Source organism: Anoplolepis gracilipes, chromosome 1 (genome assembly GCF_047496725.1).
Source record: "Anoplolepis gracilipes chromosome 1, ASM4749672v1, whole genome shotgun sequence".
Lineage (NCBI taxonomy): Eukaryota > Metazoa > Arthropoda > Insecta > Hymenoptera > Formicidae > Anoplolepis > Anoplolepis gracilipes.
In genome coordinates, this window is record NC_132970.1 from 16,123,598 (window position 1) to 16,148,365 (window position 24,768).

Consider the following 24,768-nt stretch of genomic DNA (forward strand, 5'->3'; position numbering starts at 1 on the left):
AGGAAATGGACGATGATTAGGGGGAGTAACAGAATGCTCGGCGAGTATTCGCTCCGCGGCTACGTAAGAATATTCGGTGTGTTGCTATGGGAGAAGGTTTCCCCGAGTTTCTCTGCAGACGCGATTTCTTTCGATTAAATAAAGCGCGATTATACAAGCGCGATGACGTTCGGATTATGCGATGATATTTTTCGCACACGATATACATGTATGTGTATATAACACGCCGAGCTCGATGCGTATATACGTGCGTGATAGTGCGTGAATTGGAGCAAATCGGAACGACGAGAAACCACGTCGTCTCTTTTACTTTACGCGGTAAAGTAACCGAGTCGAGCATGTGGCCGATGAACCGGCCGGCAAACGATCATCGTCGTATATGACGTACGCAAACTAGTATACAGGATGTCCCATATAAATAGGGCATGAACCATAGATTGGTACCATTGTCAGAAAAATTCATTTCTTGTCAGAAAAAATGCAATACCTTTTTCTTCCCTGGCAAAATTTCCTGGCGGAAATGCAACGTTTTCAAGATCTCGTTTTTTAATTATATATTATATTCTGTTATAATTAAGTCTAATGTATACATTTAAATTTCCATAATAAAATTATTGAAAATATTTTATTTTTTTCAAATTGACAACTGCAAAAAGTATTATATTTTGCCGTCATAAAGACACTTGTTTTGTCGATTCAAAAAATCTTTCACTATAAATATATAAATAATATACCAAAATTTCTACGCAAATAATCAAGAAGCAGCGAATGCATGCGTTGGATAAATTAAAAAATAACGAAACGTTTCCAGACGCATTTTGTCAAAAAGATACTTATAATTTAGAGTACAATTTGCCTGCATCTGAGAGGTCCTACAAATACGGGATAAGACATATTAATTCATTGCACGGTAGAGAATGCGGCAATATTTTAGCAGTGCGATAAAATGTCATGTGCGATATATCACACGTGGGTGGGACACGCCAGACCATGTTGAAAAGATGCACTTCCATAATCCAAGCATCCCGTTGCGTGGAGGAAGCCGACCGAGAAGCGCTATGGCCAGTCTGATAAAAGCGCACGAAGAGCAGACGAACGATCGTGCTACGCTGTTGCCGGTACCGGTACCGGTCTAAGACTACCCTGACGATGCCGGTCGGATTCAAAAACTTTACTCGAATGAAGGATATCCTGTGCCAAGATTCGGCGGATATCCAGATTGAAAACACTCGCCTAATGACGTCGCAAGAGAATTTTCTGCGAGCCGAGTTCCAGAAACTAGATCGAGTTTTAACAGAGTATCTAATCAAAGCTTGTAAAAAAATTCACTAAAAATTTCCTCTGATATCTTCCTATTGTTGTTCAAAATTCCAAATAAAAAGAATATTTTTTTGAAGATTTTTTTGATGTAACTTTATAAAATAGGTTTTTTTATTTATGTTTTCTGATGCTCTTCACTGACACGAAAGAAAAACACAGAGCCACTCAAGTTTCAAGTGTTAGATTTGCAAATGTACTGAAAAAAATCTGAATAGCTTTCGTAAAATAATATATTTTTTATTTGCATAACATTTTCACGTCTTTATCACAAAATTACAAATAAAAAATAAAAATATATATAATAAAAAATATATATATTCAATATTTATTTATTATACAATGTATTAAACATACAGTTTACAACTCAACAGCCAACTGTTTACAATATATGGGCAAAATTGTCAGAGATAATTTTTTGAAAAATTCTCCGAGTCTCGATAGAGTTCCATGAGAACTCTCTGATTTTTCAGGTATAAAATAAATTCCTGAGAATTCTAAGTTTTTCATATTTTTTTTCTCAAGAAGTAGAGATCCTATTCACGTGTGCCTGAAGAAAATCTTGTTAATTACAGACTCGACCTCTGAATTATAAACGTCTCGTATAGTATACGACCACTTATTAGAGCCTTATAATAAAGACTTTTAATTAATATAATAGTGCAGGAAGGATCAGTGTAAACAAGCTGTTTACGCAGGGGAGAAACTCGCTGACGTCTGTAAATCAGACAACGAATGACGGACGCGACGAGCTAGTGTTCCGGAAGTATGACAACGGTAATGGATAACTGGAAATCGCGCGTCCCATCGACACTACGGAACGTATTTACAACACGCACACGCACACAACATGCGCGCGCGGTCTCGCAAAGCTAGTCGAGGGTACCTATCGACGGTAGCTCTCGACCGAAGTCACGTTCGACATCGTGACGGTATTTTGAACGACTGTCGGAGATCATAGCAGCTGCGCACAGAGATCACAGCAGCCGTAATAACGCTTTAACGCCTCCCGATCGTGCGGCTACCCATAACGCGACCCTTTCTGCAGTCGAACTTGACATGAACTCGTCGTCGAGTCTCGGTCACTGACTGAAGATTACGCACACATCTTCCATGTTACGATAAGTGCCATAGTTGACGAAAAATGTATTATACTTTGCTTAAGAAGAAATTGTACGGATCAAGTTATATTTAATTTCGAGATCCATAAATAAATTTAAAATATAAAATTAATAATTATTCTACAATAATGATTTAAAATAAGAGTTGATTGTAGAATATAATTTAATCTCAAAATGGTATTAGCTTATATCTAACTTCTTTTTATAAAGACTGTACGAAAATTCATGAAAATGGAAATTTTAATTTTACAAATCTTTACTTCAACTCACAAATTAATATTTATCATAAACGATTAATTTTATAATTATCACAAATTATTAATTTTATACTTTAAAAAATCTTTGCGCCATGTCAAATTTGTAAATCTCGAAATGTATTAGATGCATTAACCTTTAACATAACTGAGCCTTCTTAATCTGCGATGATTGGCCTTACGTATTTGTAAATGCAAAACTAGAAAAAATTAATATTAGATATTAATCGACTAATTATAATCGTTGCTATTTTCAAAGTAACAATATAATATTGTGTTTATAAAATAAATGTTTATATATATATATATATATATATATATCATAAATATTGTAAGAAAGTCACATACACAGGATGTGTCTCCAAAACACCGGATATCCTTTTAACTAGCAGATTCTCTGACTAATTTAGAGACGACTTTTTTTATCGAGACATAAATAATTTTCGAATTATAAATAATCGAAAAAAATATTCATAAAACTTTATAAAGTAAAAAACATTTTATTTAATTCCAAGTGAAGCGTTTTACATTTTAATGGAATTTTTATTTTAAACTCAGTTACAAAAAATGTGAAAAAAATTGGAAATTTACAAAAAATGATGATTCTTCTCGATATTTGTGTCAAGGGAAAAATTAAAAAATTATCAAAAGAATATCCCGTGTTTATTAATTGTAATTCGTACTATTGCTATTTTCTAAACGGAAGTATTACCTTCGATCGCTCTCGGAGGACCAAGCTGGTCCGCGATATAGTAAATCCACGGGTCTTCGTGTAATCACTTCATCCGCGCTCACTTCGACTCTCTTCTATCCTCGCGATTCATCTTGTATCCCGGTACGCAACGACAACCACGGATTTCCGACGAGAACGAACACGATCGAAACGCGACGGGGAAGCCACCATCGTGATTCACCGTGATTCACGATCAGGACCAACGAATTCCTCGGCGCCGCCCGCTGGGACCGATTTCGCCGAAAATTAGTTCTTCATCTTGGCGAAATTTTAATTTTCGAGTGCACTTGAAAAAAAAAAAATCAATATATATCGCTACTGTTTTGAATAAATTGTGGAAATTCAAGTATAATGGTCTCTGAAATAGACTCTTCGCTTGTGTCAATATCCGATGGATCGATTAAATAGATCTCGAGATGGCCGATGATCGCTTGATCGCCGTCGCATTCTGTTGAATTAGAAACGCACGATGCACGATGCAATCGTTTGGAAAGAAAAAGATTCAACGATGGCACCGAATTCTTCTACAGCACACCGACAAATATCTATATATATATATATATTCCTAAATGATTTGGATAATTCTAATTCACGTGCATTAGTCTGTGTATCACCTGATGATGGTCATCCTAAAAATTATTCGGCGTACGATTAATTTCGTCTGAATTTTTCTCCTGATCCTTCATAGACAAGTTGAATCAAAGTGCCATTCACAGAAATTCAAGCTTGCGACGAGAAATCGCACGAGATCACGGGGGGGGGGAGGAGGAGGGGTGAGAGAGGGGAGGGACGAGAAATTCGATCGTTGCGATGCGCGAGGTCAGAATAGAATAGCGGGTCGACGAAACCGAACGGTTGAGGTTTAGCCGTGACGGACGTCGGGCTGGTACTGAACGGCTTAACCGGTATATACAACCACTGACCGTCATCATCGCAGCCATCACCGGTCTCTCCCTCTCGTTCTTTCTCTCTACTCCTGTTTTTCTTTCCCGCCTCTCTCTCTCTCTCTCTCTCTCTCTCTCTCTCTCTCTCTCTTTTTCTTTCTCTTACTCTTTCTCCGTTCGCCGTCTTCTTCCGCACCGTCCACACCGCGTCCTCGTCCACCGCTAACTATTATCGCCACCGTCGTCACACTCGACCTTCTTCCACAAACCTAGGTATATACATATGCTCTTGAAGGCAGTGCACCGCCTTCAGGCTACTCGCAAGGTTGCCGATTGAAAATCGAACGTCAAAATCGGACGCGAGCGCGAAACACAGGGATCGATAACGGGAGACTCTAACGGAGGATATGGACAGATCTAGCGGGACGTCCGATATCACGAGATACGTCCAGGAAGAAGGAAGGGTGGCAGGAGCTCCTGCGTTACTTTCAGCTTCCGCTTCGCTACCGTTATGCCACTGTTGAAGGGAGAGGAATTGTTTTCGTTATTTTATAATAGTTATATATAATAGAGCCCGATCGTACCATGCAGGATGGAACGGCAGGTCGCGTGACTCCTTCGAGTTTTCACGTGATTATTATTTTTTTCTTCACAGGCATTACAATGTGTCGCCGTGTCCCATCACCTCTCTTCTCCATTCTGAAGATAATATTAACGAATTAAGAGATAATTATTATTTATAATGATACTAGAAGCGTCGGTGTCACGCGTGCGATGTATACCTACACATCATCATATATTGTTCTCGAAAACATTTATATTCTCCTTCGTAAGTCTTCAATTAAAATCTCAAGCGATTGTGGCACACTTGGCAAACAAAAAAAAAAAAAAAAAAACAAAAAAATTAATGCGTGCCAAAAAAGACGTATACAATCCAGCGGCAGAAGCGTGAGCCCGATTTCGGAAACGTGAACGTATGTATATATACGAGGCACCGTTTTCTCCATCCCAAAGACCCGTAGTAACTTGTGGTTGTGTGGCGTGGCAAGAAACGAGACGTGGCTAAAAGGCGACCGATGCCAGAGAGCGAGAGAGAAAAGTCTGATTTAAAGAAAGGGGGGAGGGGAACAGAGAGAAAGAGACAAGAAACGGTATACGAGAGGTGAAGAAGAAATTGAGAAATTAAGTGAGTGTCATCACACACATAAATGAGTTCGTCAATGAAGATTGTACGATAATTCGTCGTTAATCTGTCGCCTCGGATGAACGGATGCGTAGTCACGTACGTCGGTAGCGTTATCCAAGTCGATGGAGGAGGAAGGAATAAAATCCTCGCCTTCAGCATGGAACTCGAAAATTGCACCGCAATTTTATCAATTGCAACATCACGTTTATGCAATTGTGTCTTAAGAATTACTTCAATAAGATAGCTTATCATTTGCGCTACTCACGCGATTTGTACGTCGAACAGCCGCGATTATTGAAATTACATAATATCATGAAAATCAAAATTGCTACATAAATTAAGAACTATATATATAAATTATTATATACATTAATGTTTTCAATATTGAGTCAATGATATTTCATTAAACACGATAAATATATATATATATATTTTTTTTTAATTATATGTATATATATTTTCTTAATTTTATAGTACATATAAATATAAATTTAAAATAAATAAAATTATGCTTATCACGTTTAATGAAACATTAATGATTAGCTGAAAATGAATATTGAAAAGTAATAAGCGTGTTAGAACATAATCTGAGACTATTATCTATTAATTTCTATTGCCAGTAAAATTAAAAAAAAAAAAAAAAAAAAAAAAAAGAGTATCGAAGTTTAACTTCCGCCAAAAAGGAGAACGGTGAAAATTTTTAGTGGCTGTTAATCCCCGAGTAACCCGTTCAGTACCCTCGATTACCCCGTCGATTACCGCGTCGTGGCGTAGATGGCATACCAAAGGAAATTCCTTTAACTAGCGCGAGATACGAACTGTCATCTTATTGGAACAATATCATCCTAGGATTATCGCGTCAGGAGAGGAGTCCTGGTCAAATGTCTCATCCGACGCTCGATTCGCTATATCCCGAATAATCCGGATTTAACACTCTTTTACCGCAAACCGTTTCGCTTATACAAAGTCACCAGTTATATTTGACTTGGGGTCCTGTTGGTGGTCACCAACCGGTGTCTGACACGACACAAGTGGAAAGTTCAGGTCACCGTCGATGCTCACTGAAGTGCGAACGTGTTGAACAAGTTAGGTCCTCAACGTGGTCCGTTTGTGCAACGCGTTTTTATATAAGCGTGATGCAAGAGCGTTTTTTACCTTTAAAATATGTCACCCTTATGTCCAGTAGATATATATATATATTTTTTTTTTCACGTATCCTTCTTTTTGTACAATCAATAAGAAAAACGTTGAGGCGAAATACAAACTCATGGGTGAAAAAAAAAAACAGATGGGCGCTGTCCATCGATTAATGAGTCGATTAACCTGTCGTGGAATTGTTTGAATTTCCGATCGGCCGATACCCGTTTGTAGGCTGATCCGCTCGTGTAAGCACGGAGGCAACACCAGTCGAGCGTAAGTACAGATTAGCGGTAACTCTCTCGGACGCGCGGCGCGAGGAGCAATAGCCGTGTCCCATTCAAGTAAAGGCCAGTTTACACGCGGTTTCTCCTCGCTGCTGTGTATTCCTATCTGCATTAAGTACGGACGAATCGGGATAAGGAGGAGCGAGACGTGTGGAATAAGCGATCCATATACTCGCATCTTTTTTAGGGAGGTTGTCAACGAGAATCTCTGTCTGTCTTTCTTATACGTTACGTATACGATTGATTTAATGCGTGTTAATTTCACGCCTAATTAATTTATTTCGACTATTTCATTATATTTATTAAAGAAATAAAAAGGATGAGATTTTATTTTATAAAGAAAATATATTAACACATTTATTTATGTATTTTATTATCTTTAAGACTATTTTGAGAATTATTAGCTTGAATATTTTTGTTTGATAGTTATTTTTTAATTTATAAGTTTTGATGTTAAATTAATTAGAAGATTAATATTATTGATAGGGATTACATTTAGGGAATTTATTTATTTCAAATATTTAATAAATTTATATATTTATAGATAATTTTTTTTTATTAATATGATTTATAAATTATATACGTATATATAGATAAATCTATAAAACGTTTTTAATTTCAAGTTTTAAAATTTATGAATTACTTAATTTGAATATCTAGTTATGATATGGAACGATTTTTAGAAAATTTGTGATTCTTTATTGAAAAATCTATGTAATCACTCGAGATGGAAGGAATTCTAACAGAGAATAATTTAAAAAAATATTTAGATTGTGATTGAACAATTTTTTCCTGGAATTCTAACATTGAAAAAAAAGATTGCAATTTTTGAAATTGATTCTACATTGCATAATCATGCAATTCTTGCAATTGTCATTTGCTAATATCCTTTTTTATGAAAAGGAAAATACGATAAAATTCTTTGCTTTATTTTATAAAAAAAATATAATAATAAATTTATTTATATGTATTTTATTATCTTTAAGACTGTTTTGAGAATTATTAGCTTGAATATTTTTGTTTGATAGTTATTTTTTAATTTATAAGTTTTGATGTTAAATTAATTACAAGATTAATATTATTGATAGAGATTACATTTAGGGACTTTATTTATTTAAAAAATTTAATAAATTTATACATTTATAAAATCTATGAATTACTTAATTTGAATATCTAATTATGATATGGAACGATTTTTAGAAAATTTATGATTCTTTATTGAAAAATCTATGTAATCACTCGAGATGGAAGGAATTCTAACAGAGAATAATTTAAAAAAATATTTAGATTGTGATTGAACAATTTTTTCCTGGAATCCTAACATGAAAAAAAAGATTGCAATTTTTGAAATTGATTCTACATTGCATAATCATGCAATTCTTGCAATGGTCATTTGCTAATATCCTTTTTTATGGAAAGGAAAATACGATAAAATTCTTCGCTCTAATACTTATTTCCGGGCGTGATTAATTTGCCACGTAAGTACCTCACTTTGAGAGAAAGAGAAAGAGACGTACAAGCATAAGAGATTGGTTAATGATGGCATTATTAACTGAGGAGTAATTTCCGTAGTGAATCGATTGCAGTCCAATGGGCTTAAATGACTGTAGCGAACTGCCGCTATGCCCTAAAGAAACGTTTCGGTCTCGATGGTAGTCATCAGTGCCAAAGAGCGTGCGTCGCGAATGAGAGAGAATCGGAGAGCGATCCGCGGATGTATGTATAAGCAAGACGGAACGATGGGATGATTAATCCCTCTTCTATCGGCTGACACACGAGCCCAACACTCTCTAATGACATGGCCAACGTAACTTTTAATCCGTCTCTCAACCCCCTCCCCCCCCCCCTCTTCTGAATTGAGTACCGTATAGCTCGTAATTAGCGTCTGCGACTGAGACCCTTTTCGAATGCGTTCAATCATACACGTATTACGCGTAACTACAGTAATCAAGCGAAGGGATAACTGCAGAAAAAGAGATCTCATATTTTCTCTTTATATAAAAGAAAAGACATTCTAATTCCACGATATTAATAAACAGTTCTGTGTCTCTTTGTAATGTAAATATGGGAAAGATTTCGCATCTTTCAACTCTTTTTTTTTTTTTCTCTCGTATAAATAATGTATAAAAAATATCCGAGCCAAACAAGGGGCAACTGAAAATATTTCAGATTAATTAACGAGATAAGATTAATCCAAATCTCTCCTCGCGATTGACTGTAACCTTTCCGGAAAGTCTCCCCCCTGCCTCCCTCCTGCTCCCGACGTGCGCGCAGGAAAGTGTGTTTTTATAGCGACGAGCAGCGGTCACGGAGAGGTAATCGATCGAAATTTCAATGACGGCCCGTAAACCTGTCATTAATGCGGGGCGTGGAATGGGGACCGGTCCATGCATCAATATGTCCGAGTGTGATTATGGTCCCGGGGTAGCGAAAGCTGTGGGCGCTATCGCGGATGGCATCTTATTCTTATTATCATACGGGCATTCTCGCTCGATAGGCTCGCTGCCCCCGCTACTTAAACACGAATTTTTAAAGGTGCGCCCCTTCTAATCGATTCAAAGTGATATACATATAATGAGAACCGGTCGAAAAATCGCTCCTGCCACATTAATCTCTTTACAACGTCCGAGGAGAAGGTGGACATTCGCATGAATGATGAGTAATGGAATATGTTTGCCGCAGCTTTCTTTCTCGGAAATATTATTGATTTTCTTCAGAGACCTCGCGATACATATCTACGTTTGATATGTTTAAAAGTATGAAAAATGTGAAAAAGAGCGGTATCAAGCAACTGCAAACATGCAACATTTGAATTAGCTAGTGCATAATACCGTGCTTAATATTCATTTAATCAATCGATGTCTATCACAAAAGAGGGTGGAACAGTTATGCACATAACATTTAGATCGTACGAGAATTTTTCTTGCATACGAGAGTAGGCGAGAACGTTAGGATGACATACTACTTGTAATATAATAGAGGACTTTAATTTTTTGCGTTCAATCATGTCTAGACAGTCATATCTCGATAACCAACTTAGCAAGCAGGTCATATATATATATATATATATAGCTGACAACATTGTGACATTATTAAATATCACTTTGGAGAAAATTGATTCCAAATTCTTGAACCAAATCTACCCTCAAAAAAATGAGCTTGCAACTTGAACAAAAATTTTCTAGGTGTAAAAAATTAACTGAGACAGATAAATTATTAGCAAATACTGCATGATACTACATATATTTTGCACTTAATCAATTTAAATGACAGAGACAGAATTTATATCTGTACTATTAGTATAATTTCGACAGAAAATTTGTCTGCGATGCCTATCTTTAAGGTCTATTGTCAAGGACAATTATATTTGTGATTAATATTTGGCAATAGGATCTAAATTTTCTAGAGGTATTGCTGCTATAAATTTTATACGTGACAAACAATATTCTAACAGATACAAAAGGTAGCGATAAATTTTAATTGAGACATCTAGAAATCTATCTACATTAGCAAAATATTTTTTTGAGTGCAGAATCATCTCTAGAATAAAATTTTGAAAAAAATTGTTACGTATTTGTGTGCGTACTTTCATAAACTTTATATTGTAAATAATTTTTTACATTTCTGAATTTATTATTTTTATTTTTTTCATTTCTTATCAAATTGTTTATATAAAAATTGTTTACATAAAAATTAATCCTTTGCGTAAAATATATATATATATATATATATATATATTTTTTTATTAGTTATTAATATGCAAACATTTAAATTATATATTGTATAAGAAAAATATTACATATATTTAGACTTACAATATTTTACATACAATAATCTAAACTATAAATTATTCATAAATAATCTTATTCATTTTTTTTCCTCCTAGTTGACACTTTGAATGGAACGTATAAATCCTTAAACCCAGCCCAGTTGGTAGTTGTGGAGGGCAAGGGGTTAATATACTGTTAATACTACGACGCGAGGCGACGTGACACGGCGCCTTATCCACATCTCTATCGAATTACAGTTGGCGAGAAACTTTAATTACGGAATGGACTATCGCTATTAGTACACACACATAAACACATCTTTCTCTCCTCTCTTCCTCTATTATATTATACCGCGAGTAAAATATTAAAATATATAATTCTTTCAATTCTGAGACTGTATTATCTTTCTTGCAATATCAAAGCGATATATAAATATATATGAATATCGATGAACAGGATTTTATAATATATCGATTCAAAAAAATAATCTTACAACTTTAACAAAAATTCTCTAGGTGTAAAAAATTAACTGAAACAGATAAATTATTAGCAAATACTGCGTGATACCGCATATATTTTGCACTTAATCAATTTAAATGACAGAGACAGAATTTATATCTGTATACTATTAGTGTAATTTCGACAGAAAATTTTTCTGTGATGCCTATCTTTAAGGTCTATTGTCAAGGACAATTATATTTGTGATTAATATTTGGCAATGGGATTCTAAATTTTCTAAAGGTATTGCTAGAATATTGCTACTACAAATTCTATACGTGACAAACAATATATTAACAGGTACACAAAGTAGCGATACATTTTAATTAAGACATCTAGAAATCTATCTACATTGGCAAAATACTTTTTTGAATGATTTGTAGGTCGGATATCGTCGGAAAATGTAAAATATCTATACATATACATATATATATATATATATATATATATATATATATATATATAAGAGAGAAGTAACACATTTATTATTTCTTAATCAAAAAGTTTGAGATAAACCGTCTCGCAACGTCGACATATTTAGTCTAAGAGATCCGATAAGGAGTAGATTATACCGACAAGATGAAGAATAATCGTGTGACAAGGGCTTAAGAGAGGCAACATAATCCAACCGCGATATTATAATATATACGAGTAACGCGAGCAAGTCGAGTTGCGTCACTCGCGTCGCCTGGAGTCGCGATTCCTTCCGTGTTCGATCTTAATTAATCGCGGCACTTAATCGGAATGATTAATCGGACGCTTTTCACGAGAACAGTCGTCGCGAAAGTCAATATTAGCGGCTTGGCAGGCAGTGCAAGCTGCCTTGGCAGCTGGGAACTGTGCCTGGAATACGCGAGCGCGCTAAGTCGTTTACCGTTACCGTTAATCGATGTCCCCCGAGCATTTACGTTTTACTCTTACTAATCCTCAACGAAAGTCCCGCGCGCGGAATCCATCCGTCCGCGGACGGATATAAACGCTCGACCGTGTCGGCAATTACGACCGCGGCTCGTTTTATCGCGAGTCACGAGAGTCGTCCCCGGTATATTTCGCGTTTCAAGAATATCGCAACCGGTCGGCTTGTATCGAAGAGAAGATGATGCAGTTATTGCTCGCCAAGTCGTACCCGGGATCTATGTCACGGGTTTTTCGAGAGAGAAGGAAGCGGAAAAAAAAAAAAAGGGAGACTCTCTCTCGAAGAGCTTTTGGGCGGGCCGTAAATCACGTCAACCGGCTCGCTCCAAAGCGGATAACATGAATCCGCACTTCGCGCGCGACCATCTTTTATAACCCAATGTAAAGGATATATCTGGCTATTGTGACTCGATAATATATTGTAATCTATTCCGCGGGGAAGACGCGTAAAGCTTAAACGTTACGGCGTTCGTTCGAATATAGAAAGGAAGCCGCGCGGTTGATTTTATCATCCCAGAAGAGATGTTTATCCTCGATAATCTGATCTGATGTTCATTGTGGGACGCGGCGATTTATAATGCAAATAGAGGAAGTTATCGCTTGCAAAAGGAAATTTTGATAGAAATTAATCCTCAAGTATAGTCGAGTCAAGAAATTAATTTTTGAAATTAGTCGAGAGTCTTGCATTCTAAATTAAATCCATTTGATCATTCAATCCTGTCATTTACAATGTGCGCTTCATCATTATTTTAATGTAGTTACTTAATAATAATTTATAATAATATTATTATATTTTAATATTTTTGTAAATATTATTATTCATTCAAAACAATATTTTATTAATTGCTAATGTAGATAGATTTCTAGATGTCTGAATTAAAATTTATCGCTACTTTTTGTATCTGTTAGAATATCGTTTGTCACGTATAAAATTTATAGCAGCGATATTCTAGCAATACCTCTAGAAAATTTAAGTCCCATTGCCAAAAATTAATTTATTTGCTAATAATTTATCCGTTTCAGTTAATTTCTTACACCTAGAAAATTTTTGTTCAAGTTGCAAGATCATTTTTTTGAGTGTTAGATTTTATTTATAATACTTAATAATAATAATATTATTATAAAGTAGTTACTTTTATAATTTTATAATTTTTTCAATAAAATAATTAAAATATAGTAATTTATGATGCACGCAAAGATCGTTTTCGCAGCTAATTTAAAGGATTAGTAGACTCTTGTAGATTTTTCTGGATTCTTTTAGGCACACAAGAATGTGCTCTTTTAGGAGATACACACGTATATTTTGTCATGCACCTAATGTTTTCCATTTCTCCTTTCGCATCCTACAATAGCTTTGAAAGTAAAAGGAAAATCGCGCGGACGCAACCCTATCTAATGCGAGCGTGGCCGCGTGACGTTTTACCGCTAATTTGGAGAAAGTATAGACATAATAGTCGTCATTATCGACGCTGAATGGACACTCAGCCGTATGTATGCACATGCGAGACACGTGCGTCTTACGTTAATCGGCTTTCAACTAACGCTGTTTACGCATACTTCATTAACGCATTCGCTAGCTATGACTTTGAACAGTCTTATCATTGTCAATCCTCTAGGAAATGTAGGCAAAATTATATACGTAAAGAACAGCTGATTGTAAGCTATAAATCTTACAAGCGTTAAAGTTAATGGAACCTTTACTCACTATTTGTTTCAATCTAAAGGAGGCAAAAAAATCCAGAAAATTTTATTGAATTGCAATTAATATTTACAGGGACATATTTTTCGTAAGAGTACTTATAATTCATACATAATTTTTTACGTTCGAATAGATATTGACAAATTTATATTCTCTTCGCTTAAATAAAATATTGGAAATTAAACATACTTACACCCAGAGTTTATAGTAAGTGAAAGAAATTTTTTTTACATAATCATATAAATCAAGTATCAAATTCCACGATGTAAGCGCGTGTCTGCAATTTGCGAACTCTAGTAGAAAGATGCGCTGGACGCTGGACATAAAACATCGAATATGGGACAATGGATACGCGTACATCGCAGATGTTTGTCGACTTTCGTTCTGGTTAGATGTAACGTTAATATGGCACTTCCTTCAGCCTTATATGCACGCTCGATGATTATGGAGGCAGTGAAAGTACCGAGGGAAGTGGTCGATGCGACGATTCGTAAATACGTTAATAACTAGCGAGCATCGTGTAATTGGCGAGGCATTAATAAATGCAAATTCCAGTGAAAATTCGCTCGGTTCGCACGCGCGGAAAGAGGTTTACGTGAATTTTTCTCCTCTTCCAACCTTCCCCTCTCGCGCGTCGCGCTATATATGACATACTTTCAATCGCTCTTCAGGTCTTCAAAGTAATAAAGCTTTACCGCGTATTTTTATGCGTATACGTCTCGCATATTTGGAAATTTTGTCGAGTCGCCGGTTGAATTTTTCTCATCCGAGAGAAAGCTCGCGAGGTACCTTGGTGAAACCTTTCGACCACACGCGGAACCCGACAACAACGTTGCAATTCATCCTTATTTTCACGTTTTGTGTGTCATATCACTGTCCGTTTCGTATGGCAGCGCATTATTCACCGGCACGAAATCCTGCTGCGAATCCCACTGTGTCGCACAATCGCCTACTGACTGCTGTCAGATATTATCGCCCTAGGCCCATCTCTCAAATATAATTAATTTAATTGCAAGTGGAAAACGACGAGCGAACTAATCATAGATATGCGTGTATATATTTTATCTACAAGTTTTAATAATCAATTAATTCCAGATATTATCAAACATTAGCTCTCTAATTGAGAGTACATCTTTATATAATCAATCTTTTTTTTTTTTTTTTTTTTTTTTTTTTAAGCGATACACATGTAAAATCGTACGTCTCTCACAGACTTATTTGCACAATCTAAGAATTAAAAAAACGCCTCAAGTGCGTTTAAAGGGGGTCGTCGTCGAAAAGCATGCTATCCGCGATCTGTAGATCTATCTCGTGTCATCTACCTAGACCTCACATATTTTCTTGCGCGTTGACGTAGCCGCTCTTCCCGCATTTAGATACACACGTCGTCGAGTGTGTATCGAGATCGAGGCCGATGGAAAAGTCGACGGATCTCTCTTAAGAAGGTCGATGGGTGAACGCCATGAAAAGACTTGGGAGTGAAGAAAGAAAGAAAGAAAGAAAGAAAGAAATAAAAGAGAGGAATTATAATCGCGCACGTATAGGTAAAACCGCGTAAGGTGAGACGTGCAAAACGTCGTGTCTTCTAACAGCATGTGTGTACCTAATATTTTCATCTTCACGACACGTGCCTTTATACATACATATATATATATATATATATATATATATACAGCTATGGTCAAAAGTATTAGGCATCCTTAAATTTTCCATATTTCTTATTTTGTTAACAGTATATAAATACTAAAAAGATTAAAAAATTTTTTAAAACTATCGATAGCACTTTAAAACTGAAATTTCAAGCTTTAAAATGTTTTTTTAATTTTTCGTCTGTCATAATTTTTCGCCGAGTATCGACAACATGTCTGAAAAATACAGATTTAGTTTCAAAATTATGTATTTCGGTCAAAAAAATTATAGGAAAGTTTTAAAAAAAGCATTTTGTAGGCAAAATGTAGTTTATGGAACTTGATTTAAATTTTTCGAGAAATTTTTTTTACCGAGCTGCAGAGTACTAATAACGCATTAAAGTTGCTATCGGTAATTTAAAAAATTTTGGTATTTTCCTTGTTCTGTGATTTAAAAAAGAACATGTTTTGTTTCTCAAAATTTTATTGTATTTTTGACACTCTGCAACTCGGTAAAAAAATTTTTCTCGAAAAATTTAGCTACAAAATGTTTTTTTGTAAACTTTCCTATAATTTTTTTTGCCCAAGATACATAATTTTGAAACTAAATCTGCATTTTTCAGACATGTCGATACTGGGCGAAAAATTAAAAAAAACATTTTATAGCTTGAAATTTCAGCTTTAAAGTGCTATCGATAATTTTTTAAATTTGTTAATCTTTTTAATATTTATATACTATTAACAAAATAAGAAATAGAGAAAATTTAAGGATGCCTAATACTTCTGACCAAGCTCATACATACATATATATATATACGTATATACACGTAGTCTTGTCTACATCGACGGGAGATATCGACAGTTGTACGTCAAGATTAGATCCTGAGCGCGCGATCCGTTTTGTCGCGATAGAAATCTCGCGTAGCCATTTGGAGCAGCTTGCTCGTGTCGTATCACGTCCGTATTAAAATTGACGACGCGAAAGGAGAGGGTTGGGAAGGGAGACTAACACCGAGACTGCGAACGCTAGAGCGATTACTTGAAAGAGCGCGACACGAACGGGTCTCGCAACCTGATAGCGATGAAAGCAACACAACTTGTCATCATCGATCACGACGATCTTCCTCGCGATCAAACTTATCGCCTCTCCACGTTCGGTCGTCCACGACTCGCCACTCGCGTTTGAATCTCGCTTCACGAGCGGGCTACTTGCCCAGACAAGCGTAATTTCATTATTCGCGGCTCTGCTCATTAGTCGCGGAAATAGTCGGACGAGCGAGCGCGCGAAATTACGGATCGGCTCTCTAGATTTCGTTCGAATTGCGGGCGTGCACGGCACGTTCTTCTTTCGTGATAATATTTACAAAACAAAGAGAGAGAGAGAGAGAGAGAGAGAGAGAGAACCGGAAGACGTTATCGACATCTTATAATTCGTGGTCTTTCTTTGAGATATAAAAAAAAAAAAAAAAATAACAATTTCTGAAATGGAGAACCGCATCGGAGAACAATGGCAGTGGGTAACAATGGCGTAAATTTTCTGAAGGCGTATATCGAGTATGCGATCGTTCGTCAGGCTCTCCGTGGGCTACGGTCGATCCCAATCTCTGATCGCGATCGTTTGCTACAGGGGATAAAAGTGACCTACTTTAACACCTCGCGCGCACGTATCGTCGCGGCAACGCCGACGGATATGATTTCTCGTGGCAATGGGGTGTCCCGTGTCATGTCCCGAGGAAATTTGTCTGCTATTTCGTGTCGATACACACATATATTGTGCGCCGAGTTGCACGTATCTTGATAAACATGAAACTCGTGTTGCTAAAATTGATAAAAATTTATTCATCAATTTATGTATAATATTATGTGCGTATGTGTGTGTATGAAATAATAATATATTCGCATAAATTATAGTAATTTCTCTGTGTGTAGAATGCATAGAAATGTTAATCTCTTGGTTCTTAAAAAATTTGAAATGTAAAATTGTAAATTGTAAGAAAACACTTGTCTAAAAATTCAGCGAGAAATGTAAATCTGACGGTAATATAAGGTATATATGGATAGATACTTGTTATATTATTATTTGAAAGGGTTCATTAACATCAAACGGAACGATATATTACAGCTACTGCAGGTGAATTTTCGCAAGAGAGGCGCGGCAAAGATCGGGCCACCTAGAAATCGACTTTCAATCGGCACACATTTCTCGTTCGCCGCCGATACGTTTCGGAGGATTTAATAGACGGTACGCTAATCATTTTCCACGCTTTGAGTTTAATCGACAATCCTATATCGGCATAATAATGCGTTCCGAGAGAGCGTTCCTCCCCGCAAATATTATACCGTTATCAGCTTGTTCTGCAAATTTGCCGATTCTTGATATGCAAATGATATATTTCGTAAGAAATCTCAAATCAGAATCTCACATAAATAATCATTAAAACGAACGAACCGAGTTGTGTCATTTCGATCTTTTAATTAGCTGCGAAAGAAACCGTATAATAAAATTAATGATATGCGGCGTTATTTCCCCGCGATGATCCCAATGGTAAATGTTTCCGGTTACTAAATTTTATTGCACTCGATTTTCGTCGGGACAGAGTGGACCACCTCGAAACCGCGTTAACGAGTCGAGTTGCGCGATTGACATACATTTGTAACTTCGCGGGGCACCTTCCGCAATTAAACGGCTCGTTCGTTATCTATCGAAAAATTAATTATCTAGACCGTATAATTACACGAAAAGAAAGCTATATGCATGCATAAAACATTATTGCAAAATGGAGAGACAACAAACGGAGAGATTACAAATGGAATTTGCTCATGTGAAATATTTCACCTGTGAGGATTATATCAGTGAATTTGTTTATATTTTTTTTAATAGAATCAATTAATTTTGCGTGATATTTTTTTCATGTCTCTTAAGAATTCTTTAATAAAATTATGCAATCAGGTAACACTTGAAATAAAATTTGCTCGATATATAAATGTTTAATTCACAAGAATTTAACAGGAGTCTGACATTTCTTCTAAAATAGAATAATTCTTATTTTAATATTAATATATCATTAAAATTAAAACGTCCTGTATATATACATATTTCCAGATTAAATGTGAAATTTTTCATCTTTCTGAGTGAATGTATTTCAAAGCATTTTGTACTCATTGCACACGCGATTTAATCCGATATTTAATTTTTTTCAAATCTTCAAATGATTAAGATCAGAAATTATACGGTAGATCCGAATATTTAACGTTTTTCGTGGAATTAGCACGGTGTAAAACATCGTCCTTTATGCATCGTTGTACGTCGCTAATGAAGTTGCTTTCACGGAAGTTCCTGCCTACGGTAACGCGCATTAATTCCAATTTATTTATAATTGCAATCGCAGAAAATTACGGCCGTCGTAAAGGAAAACTTTATAGCATCGTTACATGTATATTATACGCGTGCGACGATGCAACTAACAATATAATGCTAACGTGATAAATATCCGACAGGATCTCCTCTCGTTTTCTGTTACCTGTAAGCTAAATCTGCCTCGGTAAAACTGTCCTACTGTTGTTAACGTGGGAGAAAACACAAAGGAACAAACATGTGTAGTCGTGGATTTATTACCATGTTTTTTAGTACATCGTAAAACTTATCTATTTTCACGATGACACTAAAAACGCATTGTGTGCCACGTGCGCGCGATCAAGCACGTGTCACAGACGACTACAAATTGCCTAAAAAATTATCGAGTGATTAAAACAAGCTACAAGTCATTTATGAAACTTTATTTCTTAACCGATTGTTTATTATTACTGTAGGATGACTCTAAAATAGGTCGTTCAATTTCGCGGATAGAGAAGCAAGGTGTTACTTGTAGAAATGCAATCAAGTCGCGATTACCCATCGTGAATTAGCTTTATCTCGTGAAAACGATAGCAAACAACATTTTCGTCATTAGCGTATAACAGCAGATTTCTCATGCTCTGCATTCGTTTATTCGGCCGGAGTGTACATCAGCATCAGCGGCTCGTTAATCGACGTGGCTTTCGCGCTCGCGTTTCGAGAAAGCGCATACAAATGGCACATTAATACACCACATTTCGTTTCGAGTTTCCGAGATGATTCCCCCTTGCGCGATTAATCCCTTGATTTTTGGGTCGGACAGTCGGGTGTATGCAGGACAGATCTGTTATGGCCCAGGGACCGTGACGGCGAAACGCTCTAACGGATTCGGCTCCGAGAAAAGAGACCCAAATCCATCGCGAACAAAAGCGGCTCTAATTTGTTCCGAACCGACACACACACACACACACACACACACACACACACACACACACACACACACACACACACACACATATATGCATGCTTTGAAACTAGAACGAAATAGCGATGCGCGCAAGTGAATGCATCTCCGAGCTATATTCGCTGAAATAATTGATTGCATCTCGCTACTATACCAACGACGTTAACATGATGGTGGCTTTCGACGAAAGTGAAATCACGAGAAAATCAGTCCACTTTTAGACTTGAAATTTTCATCTGAGAGATGGCCCTATTATATATTAGCATAAAGATTCGATTCCTTACGTAACGTATTTTTTATTAACCTTCTGCCGACTAAATGGATCTTCGATAAAAAATGATTTTCATGAAAATTTGTGCAAAAATCATTCTCGCGAAAAGATTTAGCAATTTTATATTATATATTATGTATATTATATTATTAACCAAGAAAGCACATTAAATTTTCTTTTAATATAATTAAATCAAGCAAGAGTTAAGTAAACTTTACAAAACAAATATACTAAAAGCATTACATTAATAAAAAAATTGATCGCTTGTCAATTAATTAATTAATTAATTAACCATCGATCGATGATTCTGACACTTTATATTAACAAAAATAATTATTAAAAAAAAAACAATGTGATAAATAAGACGTGAAAACAGATTAGGTTCCAAACAAATTGAAAAGATTTCCTATTTCCGTAGTCGATGTAAAATCCCGCTTGAACGGTGAATGGATTTCTAGTTTCAGTCCAGAGTCGGTAAAGGGTGAGAAGACTAGGACACCTAAGATATATGGAGAGGCTGAGTCGACGCGAGGTAGAGCGCGCGTGTTTAGGAAGCGCGCGCGACTAATCAGTGAAAGTGGCGTGTTCGATCACGGCAAGTGGTTACGGTTATTTTAAGAAGGAATCAACTTGACCCAATTCACACGAGGAATTCCGCCACGGGCGGACTAATCACTGGTGAATTGATCATGATCGCGAAAACCGAACGAAGAAAAACCGTCTCGTTCTCCTCACGAAGGATTTTTTCTCCTAAGTGAATTAGGTTTTTCTCCCACTTTTTATCAGAGCAATATACACATTTCCGCAACTTGATAAAATACTTCCTCTATTAATTCGCGAATCAATCGAGAGAGAAGGATAGAGGTAAGAATTCGCAGTTTTTTTTTTTTTTTTTTCCTCTTCTGCCGTTTCTCCTCCGTCAATCAAGACAAATGTCAAAGACGTCGTAAAGGCTTCTAAAATACGTCGTAATTCTTCGCGCGACTTTTCGACTTCTGTGTATTGTGCAATATAACATTTGTAGAAAAAAATATAATATAATAAAGTCATATAAATGCATGGACGCGAAAGCAAGACGCTTCACTCAAAAAAATATTTTGCTAATGTAGATAGATTACTAGATGACTCAATTAAAATTTATCGTTACTTTTTGTATCTGTTAGAATATCGTTTGTCACGTATAAAATTTATAGCAGCAATATTCTAGCAATACCTTTAGAAAATTTAGATCCCATTGTCAAATATTAATCACAAATATAATTGTCCTTGACAAGAGGCCTTCGAGATAAGCATTGCAGAAAAATTTTCTGTCTAAATTACACTAATAGTACAGATATAAATTCTGTCTCTGTCATTTAAATTAAGTGCAAAATATATGCAGTATCACAGTATTTGCTAATAATTTATCTGTTTCAGTTAATTTTTTACATCTAGAAAATTTTTGTTCAAGTTGCAAGATCATTTTTTTGAGTGTTCTGTTATTCGTGAATAAAAAAACGTTACATACTACCGATTATATATATATAGTATTTAATAGTAAAAATTTACGTGTATTTTAGTAAATTTGGAAGAAAGGAAATTAAATTTTGCCAAATTAATAGGTATTATATATATTACATTTTTTTCTACATTATTTTATGTGTTCTTTTTTTAATATATATATATTCTATATAATGTATGCTTTTTTTATTGAAATCAATAAATTTTTAGCAAAAAAATAAAAACTAGAATTTAAAATTATTTCAACAAACTTCACTTTGGATTTTATTCTTTCAATATATAAATTAATAAGAGTTCTGCATACAAAAAAAATAAAAATAACGCAAAATGAGATATTAGCATCTGCAGGGAGTCTAAAAGGATATCTATATTCAAAACTGTATTCGTTTATAATTCGATCGAAACTTTCTAATAATATTAACCTCCGGCTATTGATTATATTGTTTTCAATCTAGCGCGCTCGCCTACTTCTTGAAGCGGCGATAATTCTTGTATTAGCAGTCGGATAATGCTCGTTACTGATCGATCATCTATTCCGGAGACTAATTTCATCCGCACGGATGCAAGTATATTAACGCTTAAAATTGCTTTCGCGTCAGGCGCGGTGAGACTTTCTATCGATACTGCGAGATTAAAACTTTCCAATCTTTTACATCACGTTTCATCGGATCATCGCGTGATTCACTGTAAACGATCGTGAATTAATTAAGTATACACGAAGCTCGTCTGTTACACATCGAGTAAAAGTCGAGTTAGTTTCGTTTCTTTTCTTTTTTAAATAATTTCTATATAATTTGCTACTTTATCGTTTTAATGTGTAAGAATTAGAGTTAACAACACATGTTACAACAACATCCGATGTAAAGGATTTACTGGAACTTTAACTCGTCTCGACACCTGTCACCTCTCGTCAAATTCCTAATGAGATTCATATACGAGTGATTTCGATTCTCTATATAAATACTCGACATATCTCGAGAATCGACTCACCAATTTCGAAGAGCTAAACGTTCCTCGCAGTGCAGTCGTCTATATCGTAAGTCGTAAGGCATTCGATCGATCGTTATTCCCGGCCCATCTTCCCCGATCGATCGTTCTTACGAACACGCGGCCGTATTCGTAGACGATCTGACACACGCGCGCGCGATACACATGACAAGCTGGGATGCGGCCGTCAAACACATGGATCGCGAAATGAAACGATGATGTCTGAAAGAAAAGAGAGAAACCGTCTCGACGACGTCTCGCCGATATATTGTTCGCGCAGCCGCGTGTGGTACGCGCACTTCCTCGGCGTGCACGCGGTTCGACTACCGGTCGCGCTTTGCGGATCGCCTCATTGCGTCCAGCGTGGACGAGGAAGCCGAGAAGGAAGGTAGAGTAGTAGGGAGCCGTCGCAACTGGCAGGCGGCCTCGTGCCGAGGCGCAACAACCACGTGTCGTCTCCCGCCAGGATTCCATCGGCGAGATGGATCCCCATCGTGGCATGGGAGCCGCGCCGGGCCGGATGCGATTGGATAGGAAACGACGACGACGTTCGAGGAGTCATCGCAACACGGCCGTCCTCGTCGTGGCAGAGAAACCGTGCACTTTTTCACGCACTTTTCCACGAGGACAAATTTCCCTCACAGCCGTAGCGATTTCTTGAGAATCGCGATTAATATTATATATCTACGTTGAATTAAGTTTTTTGACATTTGCGCGAGATCCTTCATTATCTCTCCGATTAGCGGTCGCTAACGTTATAACTCTATAACGCGAAAATTGGGATATCATTATACGGGCTCGTACCCTGAGGAAAGTTTCGCGTGCCACTTTGGCTACCATTAAATTAGACTGTAATCACATCGACGGGAGGGAGTGGACGACAGGATAATGCTGATAATTCTGCCGTATAATCACAGATCTCTGTGACAAGATAAACAAATTTATTTAAGCGACATAAAAAAGATGACTACTTTTCTCAAACCTTCAGCTTCTTCAGCCATTTTATGTAACGAAGTGAAAATGAGCTTTCCCTCTGTTCTCGACACCATTCAGCACCGACTGTCATCTTCTCGGATCTGAAACCGCGTATGAAAAATGCATTTTATTGTTACAAGAACGCTTAATCTTGATTCTCTCGTCGAAGGTTTCCCTATTGAAAAAAAAAAAAAAAAAAAAAAAACTGACAATCCATCGGTGAAACTCGTCCGTTAGATACTTATGTATCGGATTACGATTAATCAGCAAGAAAAAACTATCAACATTGCTGATATATAAAAAAAAAAAAAAAAAAAAAAAAAAACCGTGATAAAATGAAATGCTGAAGAACTTTTTTTTCCATGTCGAGTGCCACCGACACGCGGCGGTGACGATAAAACCGCTGCTGAAATTCCTTTCGCTCGCCTCGTCGTCGCAATCAGTTCAACCAGCGACGCGAACGGAGAAGAGTCAACCGCGACGGGGGGGGGGAGGGAGGGGGGAAGGACGACGTAAGGCGAGAGATAATGAACGTATTTACGTATATACACCTGTATAAGTGTATATGCGCGTAATTGCCAGCCGGTATCGCCGTCCCTCTCGCTTTTGGACGAAGTGGGTCGTCCTCCTGAAGAGAACAGTCGGCGAGGGGCCGACGGCCGACATGGCTCTGCCGGCCTTCTCTCTTATGTTAGTATCTGTCGGCCGCCAATCTACTTCCGCGTCAATCGTTTTCCGCGAGTCTCGCCGTGGACGATCCTCCTTAACTTAACGGGGAAAACGCCGCCAATAAAACCGCAACACGTTTTGCCGATTGAATTGCGAGGCATGTCATCCGGAATATCATCGGATATCAGGGTTGGCAAAATTCCACATTTTTTTGGGGTAAAATCCATGCCAGTGGTAAAAATTATAAAAAAATCAAATTTATCTTCAATTTTAATATTTCCTATTAAAAATGAAATAAAATAAAATAAATAGAAAATCTTTTTATCAATATTCTATTTATCAATTAAAATGTTTATAATGTTTTCTAATTTCAGCTTTATCTAAAATAAAAACCCCGTAATAAATTAAGAATCGACAAGCAAATAAATTATTTTTTTATTACAAAACGTTGAACAATACACGCAAACTCAGATTTATCAAAATTTTTAATTCTATTATTATTACATTTTTCTCATTATATTTTAAATTATATAAAATAATATAATATTTAATATTATTTATATGTATATGTATATATCTTCAAAGTTTTTCTTTTAAAAATGTATTTCACATAGTAATCACATTTAAAAAAGTCTTTAT

At 36.2% G+C, this 24,768-nt stretch overlaps 1 protein-coding gene across 5 annotated transcripts in view; it reads right to left on the reverse strand.

Annotated features, from left to right (window-relative positions):
- LOC140662938 (uncharacterized) overlaps positions 1 to 22,809 on the reverse strand; it is a 35,071-nt gene extending 12,262 nt beyond the window's left edge. The window contains exons 1-2 of one of the 5 annotated variants that reach the window (XM_072886719.1): positions 4,075 to 4,303; positions 3,405 to 3,711 (exon numbers count right to left, since the gene is read on the reverse strand). The gene's annotated coding sequence lies outside the window, so the exon portion shown is untranslated. Of the gene's footprint in view, positions 1 to 3,404; positions 4,304 to 22,488 lie in introns of those variants that run through there. The other 4 variants (XM_072886704.1, XM_072886695.1, XM_072886709.1 and 1 more) reach the window with 4 other exon arrangements.
- Between the last annotated feature and the right edge of the window lie 1,959 nt (positions 22,810 to 24,768).